The sequence below is a fragment of the Lacerta agilis genome, chromosome 3 (assembly GCF_009819535.1).
Source record: "Lacerta agilis isolate rLacAgi1 chromosome 3, rLacAgi1.pri, whole genome shotgun sequence".
In the NCBI taxonomy this organism is placed as follows: domain Eukaryota; kingdom Metazoa; phylum Chordata; class Lepidosauria; order Squamata; family Lacertidae; genus Lacerta; species Lacerta agilis.
This window is the reverse complement of record NC_046314.1, coordinates 29,398,235-29,412,666: the sequence shown is the minus strand read 5'-3', so window position 1 is coordinate 29,412,666 and position 14,432 is coordinate 29,398,235. Positions and strand designations below refer to the sequence as shown.

General features: G+C 45.1%; 1 pseudogene; it reads right to left on the bottom strand.

Annotated features, from left to right (window-relative positions):
- Positions 1 to 872: 872 nt before the first annotated feature.
- On the bottom strand, positions 873 to 14,211 carry LOC117044554 (annotated as a pseudogene).
- Positions 14,212 to 14,432: the final 221 nt, after the last annotated feature.

Here is a 14,432-nt window from a genome sequence, read left to right as displayed (position 1 = left end):
GGGGGGGGGCGGCAATGGGAAGAAAAAAGAAAGAAATTGGTTATGCTTTGATAGCTGAATCAACGAAAGCAACTCAGGGACTTGTCCAAAGGGATGGGGAAAAGGTTAGCAGGCTGTTGCTTCATTACTTGCAGTGTTTTTCTTCACTTGGGTATAATGTTTTTTGACAGTAGCCACGGGGCTTGCCTGCCACTTCAGTAACCCTACCGGTTTTTCCACGATGAATGGATGTGTGTGTGGAAATTAGGGGGAACAGTCGCTTTTCCCCTTAATTTCATCAAATTACATGCATGGTGATTTTCGATAAGCCAGGCCGCAATGCCGTTTCCTTTGGCTTGCATGCATCTTAAAATAAAATAGAACATTCTAAACAACCCGTTTTTCCATATCTGAACAGGCAGCAAAGATAAGCACTTTTTCAAATAAAACCATAGATGGTTCACAGTGACATTATTTCAAAAGCGTAAGAATGTTGGAGATCATTTTAACCCATTACCAACTCAAAACAAACTGCTGGTCCCCACCGAGAGGGACAGGAAAAACCCACCTTGCTCTCTTCCTATAGATACTGAACATTTCATGCAAATAGTTTAGGTTTGGTTCCATACCTTAGAATAAAAGGGGCAGAGGCCAGACATCAGCTACTCGGCCATTTGGGACCCACATGATCCAATATCCTCCTCAAAAAGAGATGCCCTCTTTTGCAAAACTGGAGAAGTGTTCTAGGCTTGCCTTCTACACACACATCTTATTTCTGTGCAGAACCCAATCATGTAAGAACCCACCAGGAACCTGAAGTGGTACAGTCCATATACAGATTTGCCACCATTTCTGCTTGGAGAAGCCATTGATACCGGGGTCAGGAATCTCTTTCACCGCAAGGACCACAGTCCCTCCAGAGTCCTGGCACAGGCCATGGCTTCTAGATCTTTGCTTGTGTAATCGACACAGCGGCCTAAGCAGCATCAAAATGTTGGCAGAGGTTAAATGAAGGTCCGGCCATTCAGGAAGGCACACTGGGGCCTTGGGTGCAATAAAAGGACAAACTTAAAACATTTGAGGCATTTTCTGTAGCTTAACCATAAATTTCCCAACTCCCTGCGACAGTGTTCCACAAAGGGAATCAGGCCACCTGAAAACCAAATTTGGGTTGGAAGCCAGACTGAGGTGGATCCAGAACTCAGTATAATCAAGAAATACATGGAGCAGAATTCCCACCTCTCATTTGAACATTCCTCTCCCAATAACAAAGACTTTTTCAACCAAGGTCTCACCACAACCTCTTTATGTCTATGGGTATTGCATCTGCTCTTAGCAAGGCATTTGTCACCTCCTCCATCCATCGGGACAGTCACTTTGAGGTTACTCCAAAATAGTCATGAAAGGCATGGGTCAAGTTTGCCAGTGATGGGTCACAGCTCAGAAGAACGCTATCATGGCTGTTAGTTCAATGTTCAACCAACAAACTTGGAAATGCCATGTTCTTTTTCTCCACCACCTGACCCCTCTTCAGCTGCTAGATCTTCGCTCACCTCCCGCATAAAAACCATCAAATTCCACGGAGTATCAGTATCAACCCTACTTTGGGAATAAGTGACTTCAAAGGGCTTCAAAGTACCGGTAATAGCCAGCATCTTGACTTGGGCTCTGAAACGAATTGAAAACCAGCACAGACAGCCCAAGACTGGAGCGATCTGCTTTGTGGATTAAAAATCCAGCACTGACAACATTCAGACATGTCCAAATAGCAGGTTCAAGGGCTTTTAAAGTTGCAAAACTCTAGCTATGCTTACTTGTGGAGTAAATCCTGCTGAAAACAAAGTGAGTTACTACTACATAGACATGCATATGTGAAAGCAGCTTTACATATTAGTCTTAAACAAGTTTACCTGGATTTCAATAGGGTTGACTTCCAGAAAGTGGGCTTCATTGATTAGAAAACAACAGGCACCCAGGAAGCATATGTGGAACCCCTTTTGTTCATGAGCTTTTGTTCAATGCTTTGCCTTGAAAATTCCCTGATTCATCTATAATCACACAAACCTAGCATGATGACCAATTCTGTTCTGCACCCCTGTGCCATGTAATTATGTAAGCAATTAGCAAGCAAGATTCTGTAATGCTTGAATCTCAGGTTAATTGAAACTTAACACCTGCCTGAACTGGTAATGGATGTAATAATATAACAAGATCAGGTCCTACTGAATTGCATAAGCTTTTCAAGCTGGGAGGTTTTGATCTTTTCTGTAATAGTTTTAACACAGAGCTAGAAGAAAGTATTGTGTGTTTGTGGATCATATTGAAAAATAAGCCTGAGACTGAAAATGAAGACACCCCCCCCCCCCCGGTTCAATCCACTTTAAAAGGGGAATGGGGAAAACCAGTGAACATTAATCTTTTTGACTGGAAGAAAAAGTAGTTGCCTTGCCCAAAATATGGTTGTTCCTAACGGACTATTTAACTAAGACGCTTAAGCCTGTGGAGGCAATAGAACTAAGACCCCAATCGTTCTTACCTTATATGAGGGTTGTTGGCATCTGTCTGTCCTGCAAGGCAGTGAAGGAGTGCCCCTTTGGGGTGAACTCAAACCATTGGAGAGTCGCAGCGGCTGCTGTGGCTGCAGAGAACGATACAGGAGAGACATGTTTCATTGCAAATGGGGCAGATTAAGATGTCCGGTTGTGCAGCTACAGATGCACCATGGCGTTACTTCTCTCTGTGCTCCCCTTCCAGTGGTCATTCCTCCTCTCGTCACTGCTGTGGGTATACGACCTGACTCTCTCCAGGCACTGCGGTCAACGACAAGGGATTCCCACACAGTGGGGTTTGATGTTGCCAGCTTTCATTTCTCGTTTGCAGACATCTTTGTAACGCAGAGTTGGTCTGCCAATGGGCCTGGGGCTTGAAGCCAGCTCCCTGTAGAGCACATCCTTGGGGATCCTGCCATCTGTGGACATGGCCAAACCAGTGCAAATGTTGCCGAGACAGGAGCGCGAACATACTGGGGATGTACTGGGAATGGGTATATGAGAGTAAGTTCTACAGAAATCAATGGGATCTGGGATAGAGCTGTCAACTCTCTTCTGGTAAGGCTTATTTGTCTTTAACATACTATAACAAGCAGAAATCCAGCAGCTGAAGCTTTCACCTGGTCTGCAGACGAGGACATAGGATCAATTTCACCTGCTGCATTTCCTCCTACAATGAAACTGCTTAAAGTTCAGTACCCTGAGCAGGGGGGGGGAAAGGTGCAAACCAAATATTCAGACCATTTAGGATCACCAGATGAAAAGGAGAGGGTTCCCATGTATGTAATAGTTGTATAGGATTTGTGTAGATCTCCATTCAGGATGTGGAGAAGGCAACTACTGAAATCTTCTCTTCCTCCAAACCATTAAATGGACTTGAGCCTTATTTCTCTTCTCTCTTTCCTTGCCTATTCCTTTGAAGCGCTCCTGGCTCACCTGCTATTCACCTGCTATTCCTGGGTTTCCTCACTTGCACGCTCCCCCCTGCATGGTCCACCTGCCTGCTGTTCTGTCATCCCACTGCTATTTGAGAGGCCACCTACTTGCGTCCGCAGAGACTGCAGCATGACAACGGTGACAGGCAGCAGAGCTAGACCAGAGTCTGGTGATGCAGCCCCCCAGAATTCCACCAGGGGGGAGAGCCAGTGTGGTATAATGGTTAGGACTATGACCTGGGAGACCAGGGTTCAAATCCTACTCCACCATGAAGCTCACTGGGCCACCTTGGGCCAGTCACCGTCTCTTAACCTAACCTATCTCAAGGGGTTGCTGTGAGGATGAAACAGGGAGGAGGAGAACCATGTACTCCTGAGCTCCTTGGAAGGGAGGGGTGGTATGTAAATTAATAATAATAATAATAATAATAATAATAATAATAATAGTTAAAAAACAAATGTGTCACCCATGCAGTTCTTGTGCAGCTACTCTTGACAAATACATTTCTTTAAAAAAATTCCACCAGAGGTCTGATTGGCTACCAAAAAAAATTCCACCAGAGGTCTGATTGGCTACCAAGATTAGCTACTCTCTGATTGGCTACCAGAGGGGGGGGTGGAGCACCACTTTGGGACGGTGTATAAAAGCAGTTTCTGAAGGAGATAGAGAAGGGAAAGGGTTGGAATGGGATAGGGCTTGGTTGGAGAAGCGAGATAAGGATTAGGGTAGGATTTATCCAAGAGAATTGGTTCTGATTTGAGTTGACCATCCTTTCTGAGGACACTATCTATAGCAAGAGTACGGAGCATTCCAGCTTAGATGGGAAGAGCAGGTTGAGTGTCTGTGGAAGGTATACAGACAGGAGTTGATTGGAGGGCAGCTGAGTCTGAGCCAGGAGAGAAGCTGCTGGAATACAAATTACCTGGAGACTCAGCTATACAGCTGCAAATGGAACGTTTTATGTGTGTTTGAAGTGCAATATACAGTGTGACACTAGATTAGATGGGGATGGTGAGCCTTATGGAAAACTTTTTTTTTTACATGTGTGTATATTCCAACTGGGTCTCGTTTCAGCCAGGAGGGGAGAGCTATTTTAGGTAAAGTTGACTCCCCAGACGAGTAACAAGGGGCATATTGATCCCCTGGGTATGTTATACTAAATGGGATACCTCAGGAGTGGGATTGCTAAGAGTGGGCTAACTGAGAAGTGGCCCTTTCTCATGAATTAAGCTGTAAAGGAAGCTTTGCTGTGACAAAAGTATTTAACTGTAACAGCAGTCGTAACTAAGTAAAGGATCAAGAGCAAAGTAACGGAAACAGAGTTAAGCATTTTTACCACCCATTCTAGAAACCTGAACATATACCTGAAGTGTAACCACTGTAATAAACAAAAATCTGCCCTTATTCCCTTATAGGGTACACAAGAGCCCTCGTAGAGTCCTTTGCAGATTCTCCATCGGTAGGAGTAAATAACAGAGGCCAACCAGAGAATAATTAGAAGCAAAGCAGCTAGTAAGCTTGATCTTTATTAAGGCTGTTGCAACAGGGTGTTTGCCCCACACACAGGAGAGTAGGGAAAAGACCTTGAACACAGGAGTGCCTGCCCTTATATAGAAATTTGAAATTGCCCACGCTGCTGTTCAAGACCACCCCCAGAAGCATCATGCAAACATCACAGAAGGGGTGTAACCCAAGACCACCACCCCCATATACATCATGGTTACATCACGAAAGGGGAGGTCTGGTGGCAGTAATCTGAGCATCCTGGACCCTGCCCCATGCCTCCTCTAGCCCTCTACCAAAAACCCATCAAGTGAAATTTACATTTCCCTGTTACCCAGCCAAGTTAATCACACCCTTTTGTCTTCACCTGGGTTTGTTATCTCTGGAATGGCTACCTGTTTGGCACTCAGGTATCAGAATGCCAGAGATTATCACTCAGGCAGAGGGCTGCTGAGTAGCTGGAGGGGCAACCCCCCCCCTTTGTTCCTGAGACAAAGAAATACTTAAAACAAAAAACAAAAAATCCTTCCAGTAGCACCTTAGAGACCAACTAAGTTTGTTCTTGGTATTGGTATCTAAGGTGCTACTGGAAGGAATTTTTTTATTTTGTTTTGACTATGGCAGACCAACATGGCTACCTACCTGTAACTGGAACAAAGAAATACTTGGTCAGTTGGGAGTCAAAATGGTTTCAGGGCTGTTTTCCTGTGCTGCTTCACACATGTGGCCTTGTTTGCTTGGCACAGTTAAGAACATTTACTACACACACACACACACACACACACACACACACATATATTCTTATTACACCACTAATTTCTGAGTAATGGAAGTTTAAGAAAAGCTGTGCATATACTACTGTGTTAAAGCATTGTTTAAGTAATAAGTTAACTTTTACCTGAAAGAACACATCTCCTGACCCAACTTGGTTTCACCAGCTCCCCCCCCCCCCCCGGTAAATAAAACTTTTCTTGTTTGATCAACTCCTTCCTGAATCAAAGTGTCCCCTCACATAGTACCCCACAGAAATTTGTGTAATTGGCATATGGTGTGGTGGGTCTGCTATTTTTAATTGTGGGCACAGTTAGCCGAGTGAGACTTAAACAACAAAATTATTACAATTTAAGGAAAGGCGAGATGAATTGTAGCATTTCTCCACCATCAATATTTTTTTTAAACCAAGAACCCTTCAAAAAGGCAAAATGAGGTTTGCTTCCCCCTCCCCAATAAAAGCAAACACAACCACTGCTTGAGTTCTGACCCTTCTCCTGCACAGGTATATCAAGGCACAATGATGGTTTTAAGCTGTCCACATGCCCTATCTTACGGAGGGCAGTGCTCTATTTGAATGTGTTTTCGTAGTCCAGATGAAAGATTGAAGTTGCCCATCCCTAGTTAATTGCCTGTTCGATCTTCTGCCCAGATGCTAATAAGTCACCTGCTCAAAGGCTTCCCCCGTATGAGATGTATTTCTAATTTTAATTTTGGTTTTGCCCCCTTCCCCCTATTTCTAATTCAATTATAATAATAAATTATAAATGTGCATCTATACACACAAATCAATATATATTCTATGAGAATGTGTGTGTTCCTTTCTACTCTTTTTTTTTTGGAGCAACACACAAGTGGTTATTGTGGTTGTATATGTCACATATATAGAGTGAGAAAGAGAGAGAGAAATGTATGGGTGCTCTATGGGTGTTCCTCTGTCTCCGCTATAACCATGCACACACATGTATTATTATTTACTGAATTTATATACTGCCCTATACCTGGAGTTCTCAGGGCGGTTCGCAGAATAAAATCAAAATATAAAACCACAAAATGTCCAATCAAAATTAAAACAAGAACAACCCAATAACCCTCCCAAAAGAAAACACCCCACATTTTAAAAGGGCATAGGATGTCAATCAAATCAACCCAAGACCTGGTTAAAAGGAATGTTTTTGCCTAAAGGTGTATAATGAAGGCGTCAGTCGAACTTCCTGTAGGGCAGTCAAGTGTGGTAGAAGGAGCATCCTTTCAGCTGCGGCTAGAAGGGTTGCCATATGTCCTCTTTTTCCAGGACACACCCTCTTTTTCATAGGTAGGAGTTGTCATATAGCGATCCATAGTTAAAAGCAGAAGTCAGCAAATGTGTCCTTTCCCCCCCCCCCCTCTTCAGAACATGGCAACCCTAGCAGGCCACCGGCTCCCCTGCTGTGTTTTTAACAAGGCAAACTCTTAGCACTGGAGGCCCCTTGGAAATATCTGATGAGTTGAAAGACTACCGCTAATTTGCATGCGCTATACATATATAATTGGCATGATTTGCATACAATTTGCATAAATATAGAAGGCACCGGGCTCTTGTGGATGCTGGTGGGTGGCATTTCTTCTGCATGTGCCTGATTAGAAGGTTCGTTTTGATGAAACCATTCCTGAAATGTTAGGAGGAGAGAGGAAAAGCAGGCTTCCTTCCTAGGCCAGCTAGGGCCTATCGTAAATGATCAGGACATGACACAGCTCTTTAAGAGAATGAGGTGAGGTGAAGCAGCAATTACAGGTTGAAAAGACAACACCCTTTTCAGTTGTGTTGCCTGTATTTGAAGCACTTTTTCTACAGCACTGAGAGTTTACTTGCATTTTGAAAATAAAAACTGGGATGCTGTATTCTCCTGATAAGCTTCACCTGTAAGGAACTCCAAATGCTTTATCATCTAGGTAGCTTTTTTTTTTTTTTGCATTTTAAGGCTGCCATCCTATGCACACTTACCTAGGAGTAAGCCCCACTGGACACCGTAGGACTTCTTGTTTTTTTTAATAGTAAATATATATAGTTAATTAGCAAAGGTTTTTAGCATGTATAAAGGGGAATATGGATTTGGACTTTCAGGAGCTGAGAGGTACTACACACATATCCCCATACTTTAGGCAGGGCGTTCTAGAGCATGGATGCTGAAATATCAATTCCTCCACAAATGCCAAATAAACATGATATGGCTCTTGTGAGCAAATGTAACTTCTGTAGACTGAAGCAATCAAGCGGGAATATATCTGGTAAGGCATTCACTTACACAAACTAGTCCCAAACTATTGATGCCTTTAAATACTATGAGTCACTCGTTGGAATTGGCTCAATAACACACGGGTAGCCAACGCCCATCTTTGAGAAAGATGCTGACAGCATTTTTCACTGTATGTATATGAAGAAGTGTGCATGCACACGAAAGCTCATACCAAGAACTAACTTAGTTGGTCTCTAAGGTGCTACTGGAAGGAATTTTTTATTTTATTTTGTTTTATCAAAATAAAAGTTATCTGAAGGTATCTGAAGAAGTGTGCATGCACACGAAAGCTCATACCAAGAACAAACTTAGTTGGTCTCTAAGGTGCGACTGGAAGGATTTTTTAATTTTGTTTTGACTATGGCAGACCAACATGGCTACCTACTTGTAATCAAAATAAAAGTTATCTGGTCCTTTCCCACAGAGCAGCTGGTATCAGTTGGATGGTGGTTAGAAAGAAGATCTGCACACACACAAACACCAGTGATGTTCTACGAAATTTGCAGAAGTCTGATTTTGGGTCTCTTGGTTGATTTTGCAACCCCATTGCTCTTCGTGCAAAAATAAAAATGGGTACCATCTGCGGGTTGGGTATTCAGTGATTCTGTATTGCATGGGCTGCTGAATGGTTGCTTGGTGCAATGGATGAGAGCTACACCCAACCACTGATGCTGGCCTCTGATCACTTGGCTGAGAAGTATATCCTAAAGCTAGCTGTGCTCTGTTCAGTAAAGGAGAAGGATTGCTTGAGCTCAGCAGTGGCCATTCTGCTGCATTTGGACATCACTGAATCAAGGCCAGTGCATGGCCTTTAATTACTCAATAATCTGCATTAAGGGGATGTACAGGTTTTGCATGGCATCAGTGACAGATGGACACTTAAAACGCCGCACAGTTAAAAATCACCTTGCATGATCAATGGGGCATCTTTCAAAATGTATTTTCAGAGAGGCAGATAATCTACAGGAGTTAAAGCTAAGTTTTCATGTGTAGGAAATCTGTCAGAATATCCATCTTGATGCATTTTTCTATCTGATACTATGCCACGACGCTGACAAAAGTCCGTCCTGATTTCCAGGGAGCTCTCGAGAAGCAAGGTGATTGAAAGAGGGGCAGATTCTGCCTTAGCTGGCTGAGAGAGAGCCGTAGCTGTGCTTCAGTCAAATCTGACCTAGTTTAAAGAAATCAGGTCATCTGTGAGCTCTTCATTACCCCCAGACTAAACAGTGCAAAAACGTAGCAGCCAGTGTCTGTCTTTTCAGCGTTACTGCTAATTCTCATTACAACATTGTTATGTATTCCTTGATATATATTGATTTAGTCATCTGGCCACACCAAAGCTGGTAAACAGTACCGGGGAAGGAAGTAAAGCAAACATTATTACCGACTCTTTAATAAAAATGAAAAAAATTGCAGACTAAACGAAGCCATGCCTCCAGAACTTTCCTCTGGGGAATTCAGAAACAAAGGAAGCCACAACTGCCTGTCAACATTAGCCCAAGACTGATGGAGCTCACCTCTTTAACACCAGCAGAATCTAAAATTCCACCAGCACTTTCAACAGCTATTGCTGGGATCAGGGAGCGAGGGGGAAGCCCTGCAAGATGAAATTGTTTTCCGCTTTTCATGGACCAATGGCACCAAATAGTATGGGAAACAGCCTTACTAGAAAAATTAACCAATAAACTGAAACTGACATGGGGACAAATAGAAGAAGACGCCTTCACCCCGGTGTGGCTTCCCTTTATCACACACACAGCCCAACAAGACAATGACAAAAATCCACCAAGAGCATACAAATCAATATGGCTAACCTGATCCAAAACACCCACCCACCCCACTCACACATGAAAGCAAAGACCACCACAGCCAACCACAAATGAACAGCCACACCCTAGGCCAACCCCAACCTCTCTCACCACCAAAGGCACACAAGTGAACAGCAGAAAACCTGCACAAGCAACGCTGTCACAAAACCCCACATATATTAAGTAAAATAGAAACATCGCCACACGACCCCACCCCCACTCATCTTCCCCCCTTTTTCTTCCTATTGTCTCAACAAATGGAACCGATTTGTAAAATAATTGTTACATGGGGGAGGGGGAAATGAGAGAGAGAGACATTGCACATACCTTTGTAAGTCAAGAAAATATTTAATAAAAATACATTAAAAATAAATTTTAAAAATGTTTTCTGCTTTCCTTTTTCCGCAAAGACTGCAAGTTTTGCTGCAAGGGCTGCGAGTGTATGACCTAACACTCCCTAAGAATATAGGGCTGCACATGCATTTGTTACCACAACTACCCTCCTGATAGATGCAGTGCATCTTTTATACATCCCAGCTGTAATCGTAAATATGCCAGAAACTCCAGGGCTTCATTTACCCTAATTTCTGCTGAAATGATCAGGTCTACCATTAGGCAGAGGGAGATGGCTGTTTGGTTAATGTTATTATAAAGGGGTTTATACATGCAGGAAAAAAAGGGACAAGAAAAGGTTGCGTTAGGTGTGCTGGTTAGCTTTGTGCTTGTTCTGCACCTGCGACTAGTTAAGCAGGTGAGAGTGAGTCAGCACAATCTAAAGTATAAATACACTTCAGGGCAGAGCCTAGTCTGTGTTGGAACGTTGCAAGGAGACAGGATGATGATGGTGATCATAATAATACTTTTATTATTTGCCCCGCCCATCTGGCTGGGTCTCCCCAGCTACTCTGGGAGGTTTAAAGCATATATAAAAAACATACACTAAATTAAAATAATAATAATTAAAATTCCTTCCAGTAGCACCTTAGAGACCAACTTAGTTGACTTAGTTGGTCTCTAAGGTGCTACAAGAAGGAATTTTTGTTTTGTTTTGTTTTGTTTTGACTATGGCAGACCAACATGGCTACCTACCTGTAACATAAATTAAAAGTTTCTCAATACAGGGATGCCTTCAGATGTCTTCTAAAAGTTGTGTAGCTCTTTATCTCCTTGACACCTGAAGGGAGAGTGTTCCACAGGCACTGCTGGAAGGACTATATATTACAACTGTATAACCTACAAGCTGTAGAAATACATTCTACTTTCAGTAAAGGGACTGACCCTACCTAGGACTATCTGTTTTTCTGTTCCATTGTCACACTCCACTGGTGTGTTGAATGGGGACTCTGCACACACCCCGACGTGTTTCACGCAATGCATTTGCAACACATTTAAACCACATTCTCCTGGGAACCCTGGGAAGTATAGTTCAGGCCTCATGGAGACAGTTTGCAGGGCAAACTGGTTGGCATGAATGGTAGGGTTGCCATACGTCCGGAATTTCCAGGACATATCCGGAATACTGCGGTCGCCAGCAGTGGAATTTGGCAAAAATGTCCAGGGAAATCTGGACATAAGGCAGCCCATGTTGGCAGTGCCGTTTTTGCCGATTTTTGATAAAAAGAGCTCAAAAAAGGAGCTCAACAACTTTGCCAAAAAAAAAAAGCTCAACAGCTTTTCTGTTTGAAATATGGCGACCCTATGAAAGGGTGGTCAGTTGATAGGTATTTAATGTACAGGTACTTGGGTTGTATTTTTACTTCCGGGAAGGGAGAGGGGCAGTTCTGTGATAGATAGATAGGGTAGATAGATATGGTAGATAGATACGGTAGATAGATATGCCACAGCTGCGAAAATAACTGGCCTGGCCTTGAGTTATATGAGAGAGGTAGTATCTGGTGGTCTGCCTCAGGCAGCAAAATGTCTTGGGCTGTCTACTTGCTAGAAGATTCTGGAGATGGAGAATCCGCAACGATCCTTTGCTTTTTAAATTTTAATAAATGCATAAGTTGTGAGTTACCTTTATTGTAAAGAAGCCACACATTTTTAAGCAATCATTTTACCAGATTTCGATCTGTGATAATGAGCCAAACACATTTCCGGACACACACACGAAACCCTGTCAGTGGTGACTACCCCTTCCCCAAAGAACGAGACAAGAGACCACAGTATGGGTTCAAATTGACCACAACTTTATTGGCTTCAGAAGTGGGAAACTTGGCACAGGCCCTGGCAGGCAATCCTCTCAGCCCGTGTGGCTGAGGATATGCAGGCTGATGAGGTACAGTGGCCAGACTTGTTACATAACATGAGATGTCCTACAACTTTGTTCAAGCAGCCCATTTAAAGGAGAGAGAGAGAGAGAGAGAGAGAAATTTCTAATTCAGTCAGAGAGAAGATTCAGTAAGATATAACAAGTATAACAAACTGAAATTCAGTACCGGCATCCGATGGATTTTGTTTGAATAGTGATTCACTTCCTTGCGGAACCAAGATATCATCCCAAGTCATTGGCTTTGCTGAAGGGTTAGGGGCTTCTTCTTAAGGGGGTTCTTTTGCAAGGTCAACAGGATAAACAAAAGCATTGCCATTTACTATAGGTATATTGCTGGAACTACCTGAAATCTATGCATAATTTCTGATCTGACGAGACTGACAGGGATGCAAGCGATATAGCTTGGACTCGCCAGAAGGATCCTGGCTGTGAACCGATCTTATGCGTGTAGCCATGACCATTGATAGTTGATGAAACACTGGCCACAGGCAGAGCCGTCTCATCCATAGAGGCCGGTGGCGCGGCGCGCCAGGGCGCAGGGCACCCCAGGGGCGCCCCCGCGAGCCCACCGGCATACCGGGCTCCCCCTCCCCAACCCGCCCCCGCCCCCACGGGCAGGCGGGCACTCGCGCGCCGGCGGGCGGGTGGGCTGTAAGCCGCCCGCCCTTGCCTCCCGGAGCCCCAGCTGGAGCGCTGAAGCGGCGCGGGGCTTTGCGCGACCTTCCAGCACTCCAGCTGGGGCTCTGGGAGGCGAGGGCGGCCGGTTTGCAGCCCGCCCGCCCTCCCGCAGGTGCGCGAGCGCCCGCCTGCCCGCCCCTCGTCCTCCGCCCGCCGGAGCGCGGACGCCCGCTCCAACGCCACGCCTCTCATCCCCGCTTGCCCACCCCCCCCTCCCGAGGGGCGGCCAGCGCGGGAGGGAGGCGGGCGGAGAGGCGGCAGGCTGGGGGCGCTGAGGGATCGCTGCGCCAGGGCGGCCGATCCCTCTAAGACGGGCCTGGCCACAGGACAAGCACTGCTGTGCTGGCCCGGGGGTTTGTTCGTGAAGCAAGGTCCAAGTCCAGTCCTGGGTCTAGGGGTCCAAAGGAGGTCAGTCCGCCAGGGAGCGAGGCAGGGAGCAGGTCAAGGTCCAAGGCAGGTGCAGGCACGAGGTTGCTGGTCAAGCATATGTTCACAGCTAAGTTGCTCACGCAACTTGGGCTGGGGCTGGCTGGCTTTTATCTGGCCCTATGCTTAGGGCGGCCCTGGTCCTCTGGAGACTCACCTCTCCTCCGGGCCTGGAGGCGAGCACTCCTCCTGTAAGCACTTAGCTCTCTTCGCCTCTCTGTCCTGAGCCTCTGCAGCTCAGGAGAGGCTGGTGGGTTACTGGACCCAGGGGCCACCTCAGCTTCCTCTGATGAGTCTGGGAGTGGAGCACCTGCAGGCAATGGGTCCTCCCTCCCATCAGGAGCCAGAGCAGACTCTGCTGATGCCTGCACCTGGGGATCCAGCACAGGTGGGGATTCTTCAGGCTCAAGCCCTAGCCCTGGCTCAGCTGGTTCTGGAGGCGGGGAATCCTGTGCAGGCTGGGAGCCCTCAGGTTCAGCATCTGAGTCTGACTCCCAGGCCATCACAGCTGGTACCGCTGCTCCCCGCTGTGATGAATTTCATGCTTGGTGTGGTACTCTGCAAGAGGAAAAAGCTTCTTGCAATGCAATAGCGACATGGATACTTCTTCTCCCAAGAATGCACGTTGAAGTGTCTCCTCAAACTTGTAAGACAAACGTAAGACCCTCCTGCACACAGTGCAGATATGGTAGACCTTGCCATCCATTATGAGCTCATAGTGATCCACATACTTTAACTTTCAGGCGCTTTCTGTTTGTAGAATTGTCCACTGATGTTCTGGGCATGCCATCCAACCGGAGTTCTCCATCTGCCTCAACTTTCACAGGAATTATATCATAGGTATCTTCAGCAATGTTTGCATAAACCTTGCAACCTGCCAACAAGTCTTCTATCTCAGCAGCTTTCTCTAAAGTGATGGCCTTTTGGCCTTCTGTTATGTGCTTTGGTACATCACCCGCAGTAACATCCTTGTTGTTCCTAGGATGTACATCAGAAGCTTTCTTTTTGAACATTTTGGGTTGGGAGGCCTGTTCTTAGGAAAAGCACTACTTCTGTACTCCTGTTTGGGGGTGGTGGGCTGCCAGACCAAAGAACTGCTGCTTGCTGACCCTGAACACACGGCTAATAATGTACTGACAATAAATTTATAACATAATATTATTTCACAACTCATAAACAGCAAACATGTAACATGTGCATAAAGTCACAAATAATAGGAGTAAAATTAAATGTT